The 17441-nt window shown below is 35.9% G+C and overlaps 1 pseudogene; it reads right to left on the bottom strand.

Moving 5' to 3' along the window:
* LOC129924208 (uncharacterized) overlaps positions 1 to 14316 on the bottom strand; it is a 31581-nt pseudogene extending 17265 nt beyond the window's left edge.
* Between the last annotated feature and the right edge of the window lie 3125 nt (positions 14317 to 17441).

The following is a 17441-nucleotide window of genomic DNA, read 5'->3' as shown; positions in this document are numbered from 1 at the left end:
AGAAGTCTTCACTCATCACTGAATTTTGAAAAAACAAACTTGTTTCTTTCTAGTCAGTTTGTTAAGCTTAAAACATGTCAACTGTTTATTTGTTACCTTTAGGCATAACTGTTGGAGGAGCATTCTTAGCCCAGGCAAACATTATTGTAGGCTGACCATTTTTACACATTGGTGGACAGTTCCTGAAAGAGAAAAAGTATAATTCTAATACAGCAAAAGCCGGAGGCCATTCTTATTTATTTTTAGCTACAAACTAGAAGGTCAAGCACTTTGTCACAAATAAAATATATTAATTATCTAGAATCATTTTATTACTATTTGGATTTTATTAAAAAAAAAACAACTTTACCATAAAAAAATTAAAGCTTCTTACTTACCAGATGCTGTCTGTAGGAAAAGGTTCACCATCACATCCATACAGCAACATGTGGTGTGCAGTGGCAGCATTGGCCAGAGCTTCAAATTTATCTGATTAGCAAGATAATTGAATAGCATTAAATACATTAAATGATTTTTTTAAAAATTAACTATTCAGTGTATGTCATATACACCACTGTAACTATAGTTTAGTCACCAAGACTTGGAGATGACTTACAAATATAAAGCTCCTCTTCTAGAACTGGATAGGTTGTACATAGATAGGCGTCAGGCTACAGGACAAGAGAAACAATATCATCTCACAAACACATTAATTGACTAGATTACTGACACACTTGTATTAATAATTTTTCATCGCTAGGTAGGACTTCAATGTTTATATTGTTATAAACCTGGTGGTGGCACAGATGGGGGTAGTGGTGTGAGTGTAGTCAGTCGACGCAAATCGCCCCAGGCCAGCGCTAGACGAGCGGTCAACCGTGACAAGTTACGACGATCGGCCGAGACGAGTGTCAACAAGAGGGTTCGGGAAGAATCGCCGTCGTGAACAGAGCTCATTAGCGTCCCGAGAATTGTAGTCATCTGACCACCTAGAAACGTCGAGCGGCGTTCTGTCTGGTTCTAGAAGGCCAGTAGGGACCCTATATAAAGAGCGGAGGTGTCGCAGTCAAGACGGTTCAGAAAGCGGGTTCACGACAGGAGTTCAGAACACGGTCGACTACAGCACAGTTCAACGGTGTGGTTCTGTACGGAGCATTACGACGGTTCAGTGCGGAGTACTGTCAAGTACAGTTGAGACGACCGGCGTCTTGATCTTGGTCTGTGATCGAGTCCGACACATCGAGCCCAAGTGTGTGAAGTCAGTCCCGAACTGTTGAACCCAGTGCAAGCCCGGAACGAGACGGAGAGGCCAGTGCAAGACTTGATACGGCGGAGCGGTGTTATCGGAGAGATATTTGTTATCGCAGAGCTATTTGTACTGTTCTACGTGCTGCCAATTGTACAGTATTGGCTGTTATTTATGGACATTAAACCTTTACGTTATTTTGGAGCCCTGACTTGTCAAGTTCTTTAAGTTGGTGGTGTATGGTGCAGTTTGCAGAGAGCCTGGATAGTGAGATTCGTAACAATATATTATATACATTTATGTTTAAGCAAGTTTAATAAAAATATTAATTAATATAACACAATGTTTTTATGATGAGAAATGTTCAGATGCTACTGTAATAAGTCCTTTAATTTAAACTTCAATATCTTGATTAAAAAAAAATGTTTTCCAAAGTTAGCCCATGTTTTAAAAATTTGGTTTTGGATAAAGAATTGTTTAGAAAAAACACAGGACTGAATATAAAAAATACCAGCAACCATCACAATATTTTCTTAGTACATCTAAAACTTGAATGTCAGCTTAAATATAGCTTTTATATAGCGCTACTTTCATGCTTATAGCATGCTCAGAACGCTTTTGGTCCAATCTCATTTGTGGACCAGTGGGAGGGGGGGGGGTATCTAGGAGTTGGTTTTCCGTACTGCCTTTAGACGCTCAGTAAACACAACTCTGCCCGAGTCGGGTGTCGAACCTCGAGCCCCCTTCTAGGTAGCCAAGCCAAGCCAAGTTCAAGCGCATTTGGCCTCTCGACCACGCTTCCCACTTGTGGGATAAGTTTTTTTCTTTATATTTCATAAACACTTACTGTATTAGGCTCAGCACCAGGCATCAATATGTCTTGAGTTTTTGTGTCTTGGTACAAGTTCTCTGGAAAGTGACAGTGTATTCAATATATCACTTGTAATACAAATAAATGATGATTCTAATTGCTCAAGAAAAAAGTCTATTTACAACAAAACAAAATTAAGGTTTAACAATGCAAAACAATTAATTGAATTGCTTCTATATGCTACAAAACTAACCTTTGGCTTCATCTGGATGATTCATGCCAGAATGGTGGTGAGATCCTATGGCTGCTTCTTCAAGTGCTGGATTTGGTGGAAGTGGAATGCTGACATCTTTGGGAAAGTTATCTCCTGTCAGTTGTGGAAGTTCATTAGTGCCACATTGTCATGAAGGATTAGCCACAGAGCTGTTCGTGTCGAACATAATATAAAAAATTGCACATCTCATTTCCTGTAGACCTGTAAAAGGATATATTTATTGTCAATAAGAATTTTAAATAGTTGGGTTTATTTAGTTTGCTTCTAATTATGGTATACAAACTACAATTTCAATAGTACATTATTAATTTACAAGAGGATCAGAAAAAATAAGGTCATGTGGCACATTTTTTTAATGAGTGAAGGAACTTAATGGACTGTCAATCATTAGATTCATACAAATGCTACAGTCAAGTCCCTTACTAAGTTGTATATTTTCTGAGGACTAATTCTTTAAAGTTTTTCCTACATAAAAATGTAGTGCCTTTCAGACCTTGTGGTCTATAGGGCAGATGATGTAAAGGTCATCTGTTTCTGTGGCCTTTGGTTAACGATGGTGTTATGTGGCAAGTATAATGAAAACCGCCTTTATTTTTCCCCAACTAACAACAGGTATCCATTAAAGCTGGTTGCCCAAAGATCACAACATTAAAAATTCCATTCTTCACCAGGAGTCAAACCTGGGATTCCCTGGTGCGGAAGTCAAGCACTTTATCACTCAGCCACCCTGCTGCCCCCTCTTTACTTGTAAACCTTAAATTAATGATGATGACTGGAAAGAATCCTTTCATGACTTGTTAAACACAGTATAATACATTTAAAAAGAATGAATAATAAAATAATTATTGAACTAATGGTTAAATTATTATCAGCACACATATTTAGAAAATAAATACAAATGAGGTGAAAATACAATACAAAGTCAATACACTAACCCAACACCCAACAGTATGATCCATTGAACTTGAGTTATAAGTACATCTAGCAGCCTACATAGGAAGTGAAAACAAAAAAGAAATTAGCAAATAAATATCACACATTTGTTTACCTATGAAAGAATGTGATGTCTTGGGAATAGCAATCATATTTTTTTATTTGATCATTCAATGTAAAAAAAAACACAAAAAAACATTAAAATGTGCAGTGCCTTAAAGTGTATACTCTCTAAAGAGATGGAATAGGTTGCCTAAAACAGACATGAAAACCAATCACTTAGTATACAAGAAATAAACAACTATTTAAACATATGAACATAACAATATAGTGTTTTTTTTTTTACATAAAATATCAGTACGTTCTAGACATTGCTTAGTGAACTTTTCTTATAAAAATTCTTTAAAAAAAACAACAATCTGACTTTTACCAATTTTCTAGAGAATGAATGTGATGTAATTTCTTAAATGATTAGGTCCAACAATTCAATTTTCAACAAATAAAAAAAACACATTAACTGAAAATTTCATTATCTTATCTTATATAATACAGACGTTACTTCAAAAAAGAAGATGATTACGTCCTACGCGTCATGCATTTAGTTATGCATATTAACCAATGACTTAAATTCTGCCAAGTCACTGGTTTTCCTGGCTAGCTCAGGCAACCCATTCCATGCTCTAATAGCACTAGGGAAGAAGGAGTATTTGTACAAATTTGTCCTAGCATTATAGAATAATGAATGTACAACAAAAAATAAATGTAGTAGGAATTCTAAAAACATACCAAAGCATCTCCAGGTTTGACTTCAATAATATCTTTCACTGGGTAAAAAGCCTATACAAAGGATATAATAGACAGTGCTCGATATTGTCTTGAAAATATTGCTTAGTCTTTACATATAATTTCTTAATGTTAATATAATATTGTCAAGCTAACTCACTTGTGGCCATTGTGGATTTCCTTTGCCAATCTTATGATAAGAACCATTGTGTTGGTAACCAGTGATGACTCGACCTGGAACAATAGTTAGGGTGGAAGAGAACTGAAAGGCACAAGGCTGTTACCTAGATCTAGTTTGAAGACCCTAATCCATTTTCTAGTTAGTGTGTGAAGGAAGTGAAATAGTTTATCTTGAAGAGGAGAAAAGAGAGAAATTCTAACTCTTACCTAATCCATGAGCATGTGTTCTGTAGGCAAAGGGAAAGATACTCTTGTCCATTCTGAATGTACAGCTTATATCTACAGGGTACACTGAAATTTAAAAACAAAATGTATGTCCTTGGGTGTTTATAATGTTTTAAAAAAAAGATTCAACTATTATTAAATTTCATTAAACAAAAAAAAAAGCTTTTTCTTTGGAATAATATCTACTGAAAATAGTCTATGGAATTTAAGAATTCTTACAATTTACATGTGGTGGGATGGTGAAGCCAGCAGCCAACAAAAATATACCAGCAACATACTGAGGCTGTCACCTGATGCACATACCTTGCCGTGGTGTGACAGCTTGAGTGCCTCAATGACCCTCAGAGCTATACCGGCGGGAGCTCATCACTCCTGGCAGGTACTACCAAGCTGGACAGGTCTGTTAGGAAAGAGGCCAGACAAAAGGTGCCTCCCCCTCCCCGGGACACAGGGGTTGTGCAATAGGCTAACAACCTGTCCATGGAAAAAAAATAGTGTTATAGAAACCAGAACAAAAACACAAACACTAAACATTGTCAGAGGCGAAAGTAGAGCTCCACAAAGGAGACTTATGAAGCTATGCAGGGAAAGTCGAACGAATCCTGTAAGGCCGACCACTCTACTTAAACCAATGAAAAAGAAACACTTCCTTATTCAGAAGGCAGCATTTAACTTGGGAACATGGAATGTCCATACTTAACTAGAACCAGGTAGATGTGCACAAATTGCCAAGGAAATGGCCAACTACAAACTACAGATCCTGGGAATGAGTGAAGTTCGATGGAACACATTCGGTGAAACAAGACTGCAATCAGGAGAAACCCTTCTCTTCTCTGGAAAGGAAAAAGAAGATGACTTACATGAAAATGGTGTAGCACTACTACTAAACAAGGAAGCTTTCAAAAGTCTTTTAGAATGGGAACCAGTTTCAGAACGAATAATTAGAGCCAAATTTTTGTCTAAGTTCAAAAATGTTCACATCATTATGTGCTATGCTCCCACCAACCTTGCAAGTGATACTGACAAAAATACATTCTATGACCAACTGCAAAGTATAGTTGACAAAATACCTACAAGAGATGTTTTGATCGTCCATGGGAGACTTGAATGCCAAAGTGGGAAGTGACAACAGAGAGAGAGAGAAAAGTATGGGCACCCATGGACTTGGCACCATAAACGAAAATGGAGAAATGTTTGCAGACTTCTGCACATTTAATGAATTAGTGATAGGAGGCAGCATTTTCCCCCACAAAAAATGCCACAAAGTGACATGGGTTTCACCAGACAATAAAACAGAGAATCAAATCGACCACATTACCATACGGCGGAACTGGAGAAGCACATTACTAGATGTACGAAACAGAAGAGGAGCAGATATTGGCTCAGACCACCACCTAGTTGTTGCCAAACTAAAAATGAAGCTGGCCAGCAATAAAACAGAAAGAAACAAAAGGAAAAGATTTGACCTAGACAAGCTCAACAACACCCAGATTAAAAAGGAATTCCAACTATCCCTTCAAAATAGATTTGCTGTGCTACAACTAGATAAGGCCAAACAAAGCGTCGATAAATCTTGGCAAAATTTCAAAGAAATTATTACTGAAACAAGCAATGAAGTACTAAGCCTTAACCCTAAGAAGAAAAAACAGTGGATTAGTGACGAGACATGGAAATTAATCGAAGAAAGGAAATGCGCTAAACAGGCAAAAACAAGAAACCACAAGCAACAATCAAAACAAGACTACCAAGCAGTTTCACAGAAAGTCACCAAAATGCTTAGACAAGACAAATGATCATTTTACAATAATCTGGCAGAACAGGCAGAAGAAGCAGCAGGTAAAGGAGATATAAAACAACTATACAAAATCACCAAACTTCTCAGTACCAAAAAGGCTAATTGCAATGTTCCAGTCCGAGACAAATACGGAAAACTACTTTCTTCAATAAATGAACAACTTGAAAGAAGGAAAGAATATTTTCAAGAAGTGCTCAATAGACCTAAACCACGAAATCCACCAGATCTAAATGCAGGACCAACACTAGACATAAACATGGAAGAAATAACAAAAGAAGAAATAAGGAATGCACTCAAACAAATGAAGACAGGTAAAGCGGCTGGAATTGACAACATACCACCCGAAGTCCTAAAAGAAGGAGGAAGTGAAATAGTTGACCAAATGCACAAACTATTCAACAAAATTTGGTTAACAGAAACACCTCCGGGTGAGTGGAAAAGGGCTTGCTAATAAAAATACCAAAGAGTGGAGATCTATCACAATGTAAGAAATGGCGAGGCATCACTTTGCTGTCAGTACCAAGCAAGATTTTTAGCAGAATCCTACTAAACAGAATAAAGGGAGCATGTGATGAACACCTAAGGGAAGAACAGGCCAGATTCAGAAAAGGGAGATCTTGTGCTGACCAAATAGCTACACTCAGGATAATTGTAGAACAATGTGTCGAATGGCAATCTCCTCTCTATGCAACTTTTGTCGACTTTGAAAAAGCTTTTGATAGTGTCGACAGAGAATCTATTTGGACTGTAATGAGACATTATGGGATCCCCAATAAAATAATAACCATAATCAAGAACCTTTATGATGGTTTCACCTGCCAAGTAACCCACTGTGGCAAGCTGTCAGAGGAATTTCCAGTCACAACAGGAGTCAAACAGGGAGGAATCCAATGGACTCTCACACAAAAGCTGGAAGATCTGGAATTCGCTGATGACATAGCCCTATTATCACACAGACTACAGGATATGCAAGAAAAGGTCACAGCTTTAAGCGAAGTAGGAAAAAGAGTAGGCCTCAAAATAAACCATCAAAAAACTAAAGTACTTAAAGTAAACAATAAACAAATCGGAGACATAGTATTGGATTCTCAGACAATAGACCAAGTAGAAAATTTTATATACTTTGGGAGTGTAGTCAGTATATCAGGTGGAACAGATGAAGACATTAAACGCCGTATAAATCTAGCACGTCAGACATTTACACAGCTAAAACCAACCTGGAAATCTCCTTACATCTCAAACAAGACTAAACTAAGAATCTTTAACTCTAATGTCAAGGCTGTCCTACTGTATGTTCTGAAACATGGAGAACAACTGAAGCCACAACAAAAAAAATACAGACCTTCATCAACAGATGCCTGAGAAATATCCTAAAAATACACTGGTATGACAAAGTAGAAAACACCAAACTGTGGGAGATGAGTGGACAAAAAAATATAGAAGTGCAGATCTTAGAGAGGAAGTGGAGATGGATTGGTCACTCCCTTAGAAAAGATACCAGCAACAGAGCTAGGGAGGCCTTAGAGTGGAACCCCCAGGGAACAAGACGCAGAGGAAGACCAAAAAGAACATGGCGACGCAGTGTACTTGAAGAAGCAGAGAAGACCGGGAAGAGCTGGGACACCATCAAAAAGCTAGCAAGAGACTGTGGAGAGTGGCGTGTTTTTGTCGAGGCCCTATGTTCCATGAGGAACTCAAAGGAGTGATGATGATGATGAACATACTGGGGCCTAGAAGTGAAGGTTGTAAGTAAGCATTGAAGAGTATATAATAAGAGAAATGGAAAAAAAATCCTTGATTAAATTAACTAGATTTAGAACAATTTGAAGATAGAACTTTAAAAAGCAAAATGTTAATTATGCTAAGAGCCTTCAAATGCTAAAAGCGTTTAAAAATATAAAACAAGCTGTTGAAAGCTCTAATGATTTGTTTGATTTCTAAATTAATTCCATAATATGAATATAATATTATAATTCCAAGGTATTTTGAGCTTTGAGATATTGGTTTTGAATAATAAGGATAAGCAGTTTTCATTTGTTTTGGTTATCTCTATTAATAATAATAATAATAATAATATAATAATAATAATAATCTTTATTGTCCGTATGGAAATTGGTCTTACAATTTGTGCATTACACCAAACAAAAACATTATAACTATAAGAAACCAAAGTGTACATTCACACCAGACTCACTCATAATTTACATGTGACAAAGTTTATACCAGATTGTTCTTATTTAATGATTTGATTGCCAGGAGAACAAAAGAGAGTTTGTGTCTGTTAGTCTTTGCTATCGGTGTCTTGTATCTCTTTTGTGATGGTAAAATCACAAAATCCTGACAAAAAGGGTGATTCTTTATTTCGAGGATCTTGTTAGCCTTTTTATAGATGTTTGTCTCAAACAACTGACTAAATGGGGTTTGCTTTTTGCCAATGATTTTACCAGCAGCATTTAGGATTCTATAAAGTTTATTTTTATTTTTAATGCTCAGATTGCCATACCAGGCAGTGATATTGAAACTTAAAATATTGCAGATATGAGCATGATAAAACATAGCCAAGGCCTTTTCGCTAACATTAAACGAGGACAGTTTTCTTAGTAATCATAATCTTTGCTGCCCTTTTTTGCTGATATAATCAGTATTTGCAGTAAAATTTAGTTTATTGTCTAGGATAGTACCAAGGTATTTAAAGGTTTGCACAATTTCAATAGTCTCTCCAGCTACAGAAACAACATCATTTTCCTTCTTTTCCCTACGAAAATCGATTATCATTTCTTTGGGTTTTTTTACATTTAATAATAAAAAATTATCTTTACAGTATTTTTCAATGTGTTCTATTTCTTTGAAATACTCATTTACGTCTGAGCTCTCTGAGAGCAGGGCAAGAAGAGCCGCATCATCAGCGAATTTTGTGAAGGAGCAAAAAGGACTATCGGATTGAAAATCATTGGTGTACAAAATGAACCACAATGGCGATGTCACAGCCCCCTGGGGCGCACCTGTGTTAACTATGCATTCAATTGAAATAACATTGTTTACCCTCTGAGATCTCTGGGTCAAAAATTCATTAGCCCATAGTATTATGTATGGACTAATCTTCAACGCTTTCATCTTTTCAATCTCTCCCTAGATATAGCTTTTGTTTTTTAAACAGCAGTAGGTAGGAAACTACACATATTGAAATTTCTTACTTCTGATGTGTTGTGTAAAATTTTAGTCCAGAGTGATCTTCAGGTTCTGAATCTGAAATCACAAAAGTAGTAAAGCAAAAAACTATCTTGACTTGATATAAACATCAGTATATCTTTATTCTTTACTAAATGTTCTTTAAAAACAAATTCAAACATGTAAACACAAAATTTAAAAAATCATCAACAACTCAGTGACTTAAACAAAAAAAATTCAATTTACATTAACATTAGAAAATGAAATGTACCTTTAAAAACTTTAGCATAATGTACTTGTACAACAATCATTTGAATGGAAGTTTTACTGCCAACTCTCAGACCTACACCTAAATAGAAAAAAAACAAACTTTGGCATAATTTACTTATAAAACAATAGTTTTAATTTACTTATTAATAATAATAATAAAGCTTGTCTTCGAGTCTGAAGATTAGTGAGGAAGTTTTACTGCCAACTCTCAGACCTAAATATATTTTTTTTTTAAATTCTATTATAGCTCTATTTTAATTTCCTAAACATTTTTTGTTCATTTTAAGTTCACATGGCACTAAGAAGCTGCAACACATATCAATGCATCAGTAAAGCAGGAAAAAAAAATCCCACACATTCTGGTCTTCATGCACCAGTTTATCAAGTAGCAATCAAATCAAAGGTGTAGAAAATAAAAATATTAATACAAGTTATTACTGTTATATTATATAAGGGTCTTTAGTTAGATGATGACCTGGAAGTAAAGAAAATGTTGCCTTAATGGTTTCAATAAAAACATGTAGATAGCTAACTATAGAACTAAGGAATAGTCTTATGTATTGTTACTATTTCTGGCTAGCTTAGACCACTGAGCTATGAATGTTTTTGTGGCAAAACCAAAGCTGTAAATATCAAGTTGTCACTCTAAATTAGTTAAGTCTGATAAAAAGAATTAGCGTATTGTTAAAGGGTTTAACATGTATAAATAAATGGATGGATTATAAGACCTCAGTCAGTCTTCCCTTGTTCAATTCATACAAAATGTGGTTTGATAGAGCACATTGGCATTAATAATTAATTAAATAATTCATCAACACAAATATTTATTTTAAATTTTCCTTACCTTTGGGCATGACAGTTGGAGGAGCATTCTTAGCCCAGGCAAACATTATTGAGGACTGACCATTTTTACACATTAGTGGACAGTTCCTGTTGAGTAGAGTAGAATAGAAACTTAACATCCACCAAACTTTTCTTTCTAAAGATTATTTCTTTTATATTTAAAACTTTTACATTATTCAAATAAGTCAGACTAAAAAAAATAATAGTTGCTTTTAAAGTATGGAGAGCTCATTTCACAGATGAATGTGACATAAGCATTGCAATGGTTTGAAATGAATACAAAAGATTTGCAAGACCATCAATAGACTTTTTGATGTTTAGTTTTTATGAATAGTTTATGGAAGTCTCAAGGAAAAAAAAAGTGCCATTTAATAATGTCCACCACTTAGAAAGCCAACTATGTTCCAGTAGGGGGATTTATATTTATAAAAGAGAAATATTTCTTTAAAGACAAATAAAGGTAGACTAACTAGGAGAGAAAAAGACATCAAAGTATTAATACTAGTAGATAAATTTGAGACAAAAAGAAAACAAAAAAATAATTAAACAGTAATGAAACACAAAATTATTAGTGGTTTAAGATCATGTCCATTTTTGTATAAACATTGTTGAAAACAAAGTTCTGTTGATTAATTGTACATTTTTGTTTGTATTATTATTTGTATTATTTGTGTTAAAGAGTGTTGGTATTTTTGTAAGAGTGTTGGTATTTTAAATATCTAGAAAATTGCTCAAAATATTAAGAAGTCAATAAGCCTTTCAGTAAGTCTCTTTTACTGAGCTATGCCACTGAAAGAATCCTCTTAATGTCTCCAATGTATTCTGCTTCTCGAGAAGAAGACTCAACTCCAAGGTCTTTGTGTGCAAATAAATTACATCAAGTTCATCTTTTCTTAAAGGAGAAAGCTTCATTCTTTTATAAATTGCCTTTATATAGTGCTTGCAAAGCATGCTTAGTGCACTACTGTCAAATTTCTTGTATGGACAAGGGGGGGGGGGGGAAGAGAAGGTATTATGGAAGTTTTCATGCTGCCTTTAGGCAGTCAGCAAACACAAAGCTCAGTTGGGATTCAAGCAGACACTGCTAAGATATTAATCAATAAAATCCAACTGACCATTGTTTTGTTCTGGGGGATTTACTCCTAGATGGTTGTGAGATCCTATGGCTGCTTCTTCAAGAGCTGGATTGGGTGGAAGTGGAACACTAACATCTTTGGGAAAGTTATCTCCTGTCAGTGGTGTAAGTTCATTGAATTTACAATCTCCTGATGAGTCAGCTACAGAACTATTTGTGTAGAACATGATGTAATAATTGCATATCTCATCATTGCCTGTTGACCTGCATCAGAAATTATCATCAGTAAGTGAACAACTCATCATTTCCTGTTGACCTGTACAAGATTAAAAGAAAAAAATGTTTTGAAAATCAACAATAATACAATTGAGAAAAAAAAAAGTGTTTACTTAAGGTTTAAAACTGAAAGAGTTTTATAATCATTATTTCTTTTCTTTAACAGATGTTTTGAGACTATCAGATATGGAATCAATTTAGACTGGTTGAAAAATGGAATAGTAAAATAGAGAAATTTGTGGAGTTCCCACTAAGACTAAAACTGTTCAAAGGGTTTGGATTTATATTTGTAAACATGTGATAACTTTATTTTTAAAGAAGTATCATTGTGGGCCAATAGAATGTAGACAAATGAAACTCCTCTTTAAATACATGAGGCTTAGATGTAAAAATTGATCTAAAAAGGAAAACTTTTTAAACAATAATTTTTTGTTAAATAACCTAAAAAACTGCTATTGCAAAAAAAAAAAAAAGCAAATTAATATGTGGATTCATTTTTTTTGTTTTTAGTATCCAATTTTTTTAGTGGTTTTTGTTGAATATTTAAAAAAAAAAGCAACTTTGTATTTTAAGATTTATGACTAGAAAGTAATTCAACTTCATGTACTAGATAAAGAAGTAAGAGTAGCTTCTTCAGCCATAATGATCTTTCTTAGAACTAAAGCTATTCAATAATGATAATAATAATAATTTTATTTATAAAGTGCTGTTAACAAACAAAATGTAGGCTCAAGGCGCTGTAATAAGATTACAAACACAAACACGACAGCTAAAATGACAGTTAATCTAAAAAAGTTTTAAACAGATAGGTCTTAATGTTCTTCTTAAAAGTGGTGTAGCATGTTGTCTGTCTGAGATCAATGGGGAGTGAGTTCCAAACCTTTGGTCCGTGAACTGAAAAAGACTGCAGACCGTAGCTTTTGAGGGAGAAACGTGGCACTATTAAAAGCGTTGAGTCCATTAAGCGCAGGGCTCTCTGGGGGACATATGGAGTAATCAGTTCGCTAAGGTACAAGGGCATCTCGTTGTTATATATACACTGATGATAAAGTGTGGCGACCTTGTAATCGATTCTCGCTTTCACTGGAAGCCAATCGAGCGTGCGCAAGAGCGTAGTAGCAGAATCTTGTCTAGTTTTTTAAAGGACTATTCTAGTGGCGTTGTTCTGTATACATTGCAGCTTGGCTATTTTGTCATCAGGTATACCTGCTAGCAAGGCGTTGCAGTAGTCAAGGCGGGAGAGTATGAATGCCACAGCTAGCGTTTTTGTTGAGTCGGATCTGGCCTAATCTGCGCAGCTGCAGATAAAGAACTTTGCAGAGCTGACTTATGTGTGGGTCGAAAGATAGTGTTGAGTCGAAGAAAACTCCAAGATTCTGCACTACATGGACAAAAGGAACATGGCAGTTCATCATAAAGAGAGAATCTGTGCTTTCAACTTTTGAGACATTGTTCCTAGTGCCAATCTTAATTATTTCTGTCTTGTCTTCATTCATCTAAAGTTTATTTTCAACCATCCAATCGCTCACCCTTGCAATGGTACCACTGATTTTCTCTGCCAGATGCAACACCTCTGAGGGTACTGATGAATCATATAACTGTGAGTCATCGGCAAAGAAATGGTATAAGATGCCGGTTGGCTGTATGACACCGCTGTAAGTTTACACTTGCAGACTTTTGTAAGTTTACACTTGCAGAAAATAAATCAAACTAATGTTGGTGTCACTAGTAGTGTCAATATTAGAACTAACTCACTTGTGGCCATTGGGGATTCCCTTTGCCTATTCATGATAAGTCCCATTGTATTGATAGCCTGTGATAACTTTGCCTAAGTTTAAAAATAAAAATATTTAAGTTTAAATATTTTTTATTTTGGAGTTTAATTGTTTTAGGTTAAAAAAAAAGATAATTTAAAAATTATGTTTTACCTAGTCCATGTGTAATAGACTAAAACAACACGAGCTTCAATAAACACAATGTTTTTATTCGTCCATCTTTATGCTCTTTACTCCAGCCACTTGTTCTCTATACTCTGACTTCCTTTTACACACAGTCCCTGACACACTGCTGTTCACTCAAGCATGTACACTCAAGGTCCACTGGTCATTTCATACACAGGCACACACACTGCACTACCAGCCACGCAAAACACATACACTTACTATCACATCTCCCTCCTTAAAAGCTTTGAGATATCAATTGACTATACAAATGATTTCTGTCTCACTATAAACAAATGAATAAACTGAATACATGTTTAACACAACAGAATGTTCAATTGTTAATATTATCAATAGTAACAATATAAATTATAAAATGTGTAGTAAAAAAAAACAACAACAGTCTAAGTTTACAAATAGACATTAATTATATACAAATTGCATAATAATAAAAAGATATATATGTATCTAATTATCTGCGTCAGGGTAACATACTTGTGGCCGAACTTGCCTACCATATCGAGTTATTACAAGCGGCAGATTGGTAGTGTTAGTCTGTTCCTGTTGCACATTTGTATCGCTCACGTTCTCTGGCTGTGTGGTTTGACCATTAATGACTGTCTCTGGGGTGTACATTTAAAAAATATCAGGCATGACCCTTGATTTTGTACATGTGTCTCTTAACATCCTTCTATTTCTTCGGTAAGTTATCCCATTCAGTGTTTTTACCCTGTATGATCTCGGGGTCTCTGCTTCTGAGATGACTACTGCTGGTTCCCATAAATCGCCAGGCTTCTTTTGCATCCACACTTTGCTCCCAGGCTGAATGTGTGGTCGCTCGGTGCGCCTCGCTGTTTTGTTGTAATATTTTGCTTGATTACTTTTTCTTGTTTTCCAAGCATTTTCTTTTTTTTCTGGGATTTGAGGTCTGAGATAGGCCTCCGTTGTCGGAAGATTCGTCCTCAGACGGCGGCCCATGAGCAGCCATGCAGGTGAAGGTCCATCAGGGCATGGAGCATTTCGAAATTGCAAGAGGGCCATATATGGGTCTTGACCCGACGTTCTAGCTTTATTTAGAAGCTGTTTCACTGTTTGTATGGCCCGTTCTGCCATACCATTAGATTGTGGAAATCTGGGGCTAGACGTAATGTGCTTAAATCCCCAGCTTTTAGAAAATTTCAGAAATTCTTGACAAGCAAATGAGGGTCCATTGTCACTAATTACTTCCCTTGGAATACCATGTCGAGCAAATTGTGATTTCATATGTATGATCACATCTGAAGCCTTTAGTGTTGGGATAAGATTTATCTCAAAAAAATTACTATAGTAATCTACTAGTAGCAAATAGTTTTTACCGAGATACTCAAAATTATCAGCTCCAATTTTTTCCCAAGGAAGTACAGGAGTATCATGTGGTAACAAGGCTCCTTTTGCTGGGACTTCTGGTGTTCGTTACACACTGCACATGTTGATACCATGTCTATAATCTGCTTAGACATTCCAGGCCAGAAGAACACCTCTTTAGCTGTAACAAGACATCTATCTCGCCCAAAATGACCTTGGTGCAGTCTTTGAAGCATTTCTTTTTGCAATACTTTTGGTACTATTAATCTTTCTCCTTTAAAAAGTAAACCATTGCTTTCACTAAGTTCTTCTTTAAATCCTGAATATGCTCGAATTTCTTGTGGAATTTCAGCTCTCTTGTTTGGCCAGCCTATCATAATATTATTCTTTAACAGCCTTAAAACAGCATCATCTGCAGTGGCCTGCTGAAAAATGTTCATATATTCATCTGACATGGGTAAACTATTGACGATCAGATGAACTTGTGCTTCCCAGTCATCACTTGAGGGATGTTTGATTGGTAGCGATGCTCTTGACAGTGTGTCTGGAATAGACATTTCTTTGCCTGGCTTGCATTCCAGCAGTATTTCATATTTCATTAGTCGAAGAAGCATCCGCTGAAGCCTAGGTGGTGTAGATGCCAAAGGCTTTTTGATAATCGCTTTCAAAGGTTTGTGATCTGTTTCAACCTTTATTGGACGTCCATACACATAGTAATGGAAATGTTCAACTCCGAAGACAATGGCAAGCATTTCTTTTTCTATTTGTGCATATCGTTTTTCACAGTCTGTAAGAGATCTTGAGGCGTAAGCCACTGGCCTTTCATTCTGCATTAATACTGCTCCAAGTCCCTCCCGTGAAGCATCCACAGACAACTTGACTGACTGTGAAACATCATAAAAGGCTAAAACTGGGGCGGTTGTGATCAAACTCTTTAAATAATCAACAGCCTTCTGATGTTGTTCCAACCATATCCACTCGTTGTCTTGTTTAAGTAACTCTCTTAATGGGGCAGTTATTTCTGACAAGTTCTGTAAGAATTTACCAAGATAATTAATCATACCCAAAAATCTTTCTAGTTCCTTGCGATCTGTAGGGTATGGCATGGATTGTATTGCTTCAATCTTTGAGTCATCAGGCTTTATACCACTATCTGTAATGATATGTCCTACAAACTTGACTTGTCGTACTCTTAGGCTACATTTAGATGGCTTCATTTTGATTCCTTTCCTTCTTGCTATGTCAAGAACTTGCCTAAGTCTATCATCATGCTCTTCTATTGTTCTACCTGCTATCAGTATTTCGTCCATGTATGTCTCAACCCCTTGTATAACGTCGAAAGCTTGGTGGAAACGTTTTGCAAATACTTCTGCAGAAGAGTTTAGCCCAAATAGTAGACGAAGGAACTTGTAGCGACCAAAAGGTGTGTTAAAAGTTGTTAGATCTGTACAGCTCTTGTCTAATTTAATTTGCCAAAAGGCAGAGTTGGCATCTAATACCGTGAACACTTGACTGCCACTTAGTCGACTAGCTATTTATTCTATAGTAGGTAATTGATAGTGTTCTCTTTGAATGGCTTTGTTGAGGTCTCTTGGGTCTAGACATATCCTTAATCCGCCTCCTTTCTTTTCAACAATAACAAGTGAGTTGACCCATGCAGTGGGATGATCTACTTTTTCAATGACACCCTTATCTTCCATTCTTCTCAATTCATTTTTTAATTCCTCACGTAGTGCCGCTAGGACTTTCCTTGCTGCGTGTACAACAGGTTTAATGTTGGAATTGACCTTTATAGTATATTCCTGTTCCATGCAGCCTAAGCCAGTAAATACATCTGCGTAGCCTGAGAGTGTATCGTCCTCTATAAAGTCAACTCTTCTGATTAAATTCATTTGTTGGCAGCCTGGTAGACCCATAATTGGCTTTGAATGTGTCTCCACAATTTGAAATTCTATTATGGCTGTCTTACTTTTAACAGTACATTTAATGTGTGCTTTGCCAACAACCTTCAATCTTTCTCCACTGTAAGTAGTAAGTTTGGATGTTGATTTAAGAAGTTTCTTTCTTTTTAATTGCTTGAAGATTCTGTATGGGAGAATATTGACTTGTGCTCCAGTATCCAACGTGAATGTGACTTGTTTGTTTTCAACAGTAATGAGTGAGTTCCATTCGTTGCTTAGACTATGAGAGCCAATACTGCCGATGAAAAATGTTTCCTCAACGGAGTCATCTCGACCTTCTGACTTCACTATACTTACAGGCTTTGATCTGCACACTGACGAAAAATGACCTTTTTTAT

This window comes from Biomphalaria glabrata, unplaced genomic scaffold (genome assembly GCF_947242115.1).
Source record: "Biomphalaria glabrata unplaced genomic scaffold, xgBioGlab47.1 scaffold_19, whole genome shotgun sequence".
Classification (NCBI taxonomy): Eukaryota; Metazoa; Mollusca; class Gastropoda; family Planorbidae; genus Biomphalaria; species Biomphalaria glabrata.
The sequence above is the reverse complement of the archived record's forward strand: the minus strand, read 5'-3'. Positions and strand labels throughout refer to the sequence as shown.